Genomic DNA, 6,992 nt, shown 5'->3' on the forward strand with positions numbered 1-6,992 from the left:
CTACCAGGTGGAACAGCAGGTTCCACTTCAAAATTTTCATCAGTTTCAGAAGTATCATCACATTCAACAGCAACTCTGGCAATTTGTGCATCAAGAAATGCACCCAGTGGCAAAGCAGTATCAAGAAAAATCATTATAACCATCATGGATAGAAGAAGTAGCATCATCAAGCACAGGCGACACATAAGAATTTCTAGTATGTGGTGGTGTCGCAAATTTACTCATTACTGAAGGTGAATCAAGTGCAGAGCTAGATGGCAGTTCCTTACCTGTCCTCGTAGTTGAGGGCAAGACTTTAGTTTTTGGAACTCTCGGATTCCTCATAGTGATCAACAGACGTAAATCCCAAGTGACTCAGAGAATAGAGCTATGCCTCCCCGGCAACGGCGCCAGAAAATAGTCTTGATAACCCACAAGTATACCGGATCGCAATAGTTTTCGAGGGTAGAGTATTCAACACAAATTTGTTAATCGACACAAGGGGAAGCCAAAGAATATGCTCGAGTATTAGCAGTTGAGTTGTCAATTCAACCACACCGGAAAGACTTAGTATCTGCAGCAAAGTTTCAGTAGCAAAGTAGTGTGATAGTAACGGTAGCAGCGGTAACAGTAACAGTAGTGACAACAGTAGCGGTAACAGTAGCAGCAGTGACAACACTAGCGGTAAAGTAACATAGCAAGGACCAGTAGGAAAAGACTCGTAGGCATTGGATCAGTGATGGATAATTATGTCGGATGACATTCATCATGTAACAGTTATAACATAGGGTGACATGTAACTAGCTCCAGTTCATCAATGTAATGTAGGCATGTATTCTGTATTTAGTCATACGTGCTTATGGAAAAGAACTTGCATGACATCTATTGTCCATCCCTCCCGTGGCAGCGGGGTCCTAATGGAAACAAACGGATATTAAGGTCTCCTTTTAATAGAGAACCGGAACAAAGCATTAGCACATAGTGAATACATGAACTACTCATACTATGGTCATCTCCGGGAGTGGTTCCCGTTGTTGTCACTCCGGGATTGCCGGGCCATAACACATAGTAGGTGACTACAACTTGCAAGATAGGATCAAGAACACACATATATTGATGGAAACCTAATAGGTTCAGATCTGAAATCATGGCTCTCGGGCCCTAGTGACAAGCATTAAGCACAGCAAAGTAGTAACAACATCAATCTTAGAACATAGTGGATACTAGGGATCAAACCCCATCAAAACTAACTCGATTACATGATAGATCTCATCCAACCCATCACCGTCCACCAAGCCTATGATGAGATTACTCACGAACGGTGAAGAGCATCATGGAATTGGCGATGAAGGATGGTTGGTGATGACGGCGGCGTCGATTTCCCCTCTCCGGAGCCCAAAACGGACTCCAGATCTGCCCTCTAGAGGAAGAACAGGTGGTGGAGGCTGCTCCGTGTCGTGAAACATGATGAACTCTTCTCTCTTAATTTTCCGGGCGAGAGAGAATATATAGAGCTGGAGTTGGAGGCTGCGGAGCCATGAGGGCCTCACAAGCCTGCAAGGCCCGGCCGTGGGGGGGGGGGGGGGCGGGCCTCCTGGGCTTGTGGGCTCCTGGCTCCGTGTCTCCAGGTGATTCTTGCGCCAGTATTTTTTTATATTCCACAAAAAATCCTCGTAAATTTCCAGGTCATTCCGAGAACTTCTATTTCTGCGCAAAAACAACACCATGGCAATTCTGCTGAAAACAGCGTCAATCCGGGTTAGTTCCATTCAAATCATGCAAATTAGAGTCCAAAACAAGGGCAAAAGAGTTTGGAAAAGTAGGTATGATGGAGACCTATCAGCAATACATAAGAAACCATATACACACCCTGGTTGCAGAAAATGCACTACAAGCCATGCAGACAATGTTAAGATGTACAATAGTAAAAGTCTTGTATCTAGTGCGTGATAGTCAACTTGATTTACAATATCTTATACATTTTTAGTTAATATATGTTCTGTTAAATTAATTGCTGCAGTTTTTTCCTGTTCAAGCATATCAATTTGCATAGTATAGAGAGGCCCGATCACTACCTTGCATGTAGTATTAATTAGTGGATGAATCACTACTGAGATTGGGTGATACTTTGCAAGCTTAATCATGCGTTAATGAATAGTTGAAGAGCATGGTCTTATTCCTTTTACAGAGAAAAAAATAGATGTAGTCATACCTAGAATGAGAACTGTGGCAGGACTATCCTTCCAATCCTATTAGTAAGCGTGCTCTGGTCCTGCCCTGCTTTCCTCTCTGACTCGTCATGCAAATTCGGATGGGGCTTACGCGCTGGGATGGAGGACCGCATGGGAGTGGCAAGGTGCAGCGCGCCAGGATGTAGGATCGCAGGGAGTAGTGAGGGGCGGCGCGTCAAGATGCAGGTAGGTCGCAGCAGTGCAAAGCAGTTGGTCGTAGGGGAGCGGTGATGAGGGGTGGCGGCTGGCGTGGGAAGCTCGAGAGGAAGAAGGGATGCCAGCGACAAGGAATGAACTAATCGTGAAAGCCAACTTGGGCTGGGATGGGTTAGTGCATTGTGCTTTACTTAGTTGTGACCGGTTGCAATCTAGTACGTACACAACGGGTCAAGAGCTACAAGTCTACAACGCATATGCTACAATAGTTATATGTGTATCTATTGCCAATTTTACAACATATATTCAAAATGTTGTAAAATATGTGTTGCTTTATAGGGGGTATTCTTGTAGTGCCACTTGACCATCCTCATCTTGCTTGTTTTGGAAAATCCACTTGGTACCGATGATATTGTGCTTATGAGGATCTGGTCGTTTGACGAGTTCCCATACGTCATTTAGCTTGAATTGAAGAAGTTCATCGTGCATGCCTTGAATCCACTCAGGTTCCATCAAAGCTTCAGCAACTTTTGAGGGTTCTGTGATAGACACAAAAGAGGAATGCCCACAAAAGTTAACTAAGTGTGAAGCTTTTGAGCGAGTAAGAGGACCTGGCGTGTTGATGTCATCGAGGATTTTGTCAAGTTCTACTTCATTTGCAATCCTTGGATGAGCTGGTTGAGGATTTTGTCTGGGCTGAGGAATTTGATGTGGAGCAATTTCCTCAGGAGCTCCTTCCTGAATTTCATCTGTGTTGGGGACGATTTCTTCAGCAATTTCCTCAGTAGGAACAATGTATTCAGTTGCTTTGAACTTGATTGCTTCCTCGGGAGATAATTTATCTGGCACAGGAGGCAATTGCTCTCTTTGCGAGCCATTAGTTTCATCGAACCGCACATCTACAGTTTCAACAACCTTGTTGTGATAGGTGTTGAAGACTCAGTAGGTGTGCGAGTCCTTTCCGTAACCAAGCATAAAACCCTCATGTGCTTTAGGTGCAAATTTTGAGCTATGGTGAGGATCTCTAATCCAGCATCTTGCACCGAAGACTTTAAAATAACTTACATTTGGTTTATTGTTAGTGAGGACTTCATATGAGGTTTTCTTGAGGAATTTGTGAAGATATACCAAGTTGATGATGTGGAAAGCAGTGTTGATTGCTTTAGGCCAGAAACGACGAGGAATCTGATATTCTTCAAGCATAGTCCATGCTATTTCAACCAGAGTCATGTTCTTTCTTTCAACGACGCCATTCTGTTGAGGAGTATAGGGAGCAGATTATTCATGAGTAATACCAAGTTCATCAAGATAATCATCAATACCAGTGTTTTTGAATTTTTGTCCCGTTATCACTCCTGATGTGTTTGATCTTGACGCCGAAGTTCGTCGAGGCCCTTGAGGAAAATCGTTTGAAGACTTCCTGCACGTCAGTTTTATACAGAATGATATGCACCCAAGTATATCTAGAATAATCATCAACTATGACAAAGCCATATAAAGATGTTGCATTTGTTAGAGTAGCATAATGAGTAGGTCCAAATAGATCCATGTGAAGCAATTCATATGTACGAGTAGTAGTCATGATGGTCTTTGAGGGGTGTTTGGATCTGGTTATTTTTCCAGACTCACAAGCACCGCAGAGGTGGTCCTTGAGAAATTTGACTGATTCGATGCCAATGACATGTTTTTCTTCGCCAGCGTGTGCAAGTTCCTCATGCCTGCATGACCAAGTCTTCGATGCCATAGCCAGCCTGTGAGGTTTTTGCTAGTAAGCATGTGGTTGGTTGAGGACGTGTGGAAAAATCAACAATGTACAAATCTCCTCTCCTAACACCTTCGAAGACTTTGGATATGTCAGATTCCATGATGACTACACATCTATATTTGACAAAGATAACAACCATATCAAGATCACAAAGCATTGAGACTGACATGAGGTTAAACCCAAGGGATTCAACAAGCATCACTTTGTCCATGTGCCTATCCTTGGAAATAGCCACTTTGCCAAGTCCCAATACCTTGCTTTTACCTTTGTCAGCATATGTGATTTGCTTCAGTGGTGATGGAGTCAGTGGCATATTCATCAGCATGATTTTATCACCAGTCATGTGGTGTGTGCAGCCACTATCAAGAACCCACTCAGTGCCCTTGGGTTTGTCCTCCTACAGATGAATTAGTGCAGCTTACCATCTCATATGCTTCAGACATGAAGAATATGATATCAATTTCATCAGACAGGAATTTCATCATAAACAGTAAATTTGAGGACGTGTGAAATGTTATCATTTCATCAATTTTAGCTTTCATCCAAACAAGCATTTTCCTTAGTTCTCTAGCAAATTCTTCAGATGATGATTTTCATCTGGAGACCAGACCTGCAGAGGTGATTAGTTCAATTTCTTCACCACACACATCTGAAGGGGTGGCAAAGAGTTCATCATCCTCCGAGCACCATACGAGAAAGGGGGCATTGAAGCTAATGCACTTCTCTTCACAATAGCGGGGGTTAGAGTATTCAAATGAATAGGCAGAGAAGTTCTTTGAGGATTTATGAACATAATGATTTGAGGTATAATGATCATATTCATATCCCTTGTAATTTCCCTGCATATCAGAAGCATTAGCATGAGTACGAGCATAGTTTTGACGAGTTGAGGATTTTGATCCTCTTGAGGACTTTCGTCCACCTGAGGAATTTGATCTGGGGTTTAGGTTCTTCACAGGTAGTGTCATGAGGACATTCACCTGAAGATTTTCCAAACAACTTTGGGGACCCATATTTTCCTCACGGGTGGTCCATTCCTGCAGTTAGTTCCAACATATCGAGCAAATACTTCACCAGATTGATTTTTGAACAGTTTACAGTTGGAGTCAAATGACTCATCTGAGGAATAGGACAATTCACATGCAAAGCCTGTTAGATTGGATCGATCAACATGAGGTCCTTTAGCAGCAACCCATGAGGTTTTGGGATATTGCTCAGGTTTCCAGTATGATCCATCAGCATTCAGTTTCCTTTCAAAGGCAATTCCTTCTTTCCTTGGGTTCCTGTTCAATATCTGCTTTTTGAGCACAACGCAGAGGGTTTGATGCCCTTTGAGACTTTTGTGCATGCCAGTCACATACAATTCCTTCAACCCTGCATTTTCGTCAGTAACATTTGTGGTTTCCTCAAGTGAGGAATTTGATACCACATGAGCAGTTGAAGAATTTGTAGTAATAGAAGCATTTAATGATTTTGGTGATGAATTGGAAGTTTCACGCTCGATGCATTTGAGACATGGTGGAGTGAATTCAACCTGAGCGGCACTGATCTGTTGAGAAAGTAATGAATCGTTTTCCGTTCGAAGATCATCATGGGACATCTTCAAGTTCTCAAGATGAAGTTTCCTTTGAAGAAATTCATAGAAAAGTTTCTCATGATCAGCCAAGAGTGTGCCATAACGATCTTGAAGACTATCAAATCTGGACTGAAGACTTTTCACATCTTCAATGAGGATTTGGGTATGATTCATTTCATTATTCAACAGGTCATCGCTTCTGTCTAACAGTTTTTGAAGCTTTTCAATGGCACTTTGTTGCTTAGTTCCAATGTTGGCAAGTTTAGTGTAGCTGGGTTTTTTATAATCATCAGGTTCACAGTCACTTGAATCAGAGGAGAAAGTGTCATTCAGTACCTTCGAACCTTTTGCCATGAAACAATAGGTTGGAGCGAAGTCATCAGCATAGTCATCGGTGTAGATAGTGTTGTCATTTTCTTCAAGGTTGGAGATTGACTTGTTGACGAATGTGGTAGCTAGTGCAAGACTTACCACACCAGACTCTGAGTCTTCTTCTAAACCTTCCTCTTCATCACATTCCTCAAATTCTTCCACAGAATCCATTTCCTTGCCGATGAGTGCCCGAGCCTTTCTGAAACCAGTCTTCTTGTGCGATGAGGACTTTGAGGATGAGGATTTTGAAGATTTCTTCTTTTTCTTGGAGTCATCAGAACTTCCATCCTTGTATTTGTTCTTCTTTGATTCCTTCACCCAGCAAGGACAATCAGCAATATAGTGACCTGATTACTTGCATTTGTGGCAGGTTCTTTTCTTGTAGTACTCAGATGAAGATTCTGATTTCCTCATATCTCTTCTGGAAGATTTACCAAACTGGCCACGCCTTGTAAACTTCTGGAATTTCCTCACAAGCATTGCGAGCTCCTGTCCAAGTTCATCAGGATCACCAATGCTGCAATCTAAGTCTTCTTCTTCAGATGAGGAAATTGCTTTGGCCTTCAGCGCACGAGGTCTAGAGTAGCTTGGTCCATACAAATCTCTCTTTTCTTCCTGTTGGAATTCATGAGTATTGAGACTTTCGAGTATATCAGCAGGACCAAGCATCTTATAGTCTGCTCTTTCTTGAATCATCAGAACCAGTGTATCAAATGATGGATCCAAAGATCTTAGCAGTTTCTTCACAACTTCATGGTCAGTGATGTCTCGAGCTCCCAGTGCTTGCAGTTCATTTGAGATGTTAGTGAGGCGATCAAAGGTATCTTGGCAGCTTCCATTGTCAAGCCTCTTGAAGCGATTGAAGAGATTACGAAGACCATCAACACGAGAGTCACGCTGAGTTGAAATTCCT

Source organism: Hordeum vulgare, chromosome 2H (assembly GCF_904849725.1).
Source record: "Hordeum vulgare subsp. vulgare chromosome 2H, MorexV3_pseudomolecules_assembly, whole genome shotgun sequence".
Classification (NCBI taxonomy): domain Eukaryota; kingdom Viridiplantae; phylum Streptophyta; class Magnoliopsida; order Poales; family Poaceae; genus Hordeum; species Hordeum vulgare.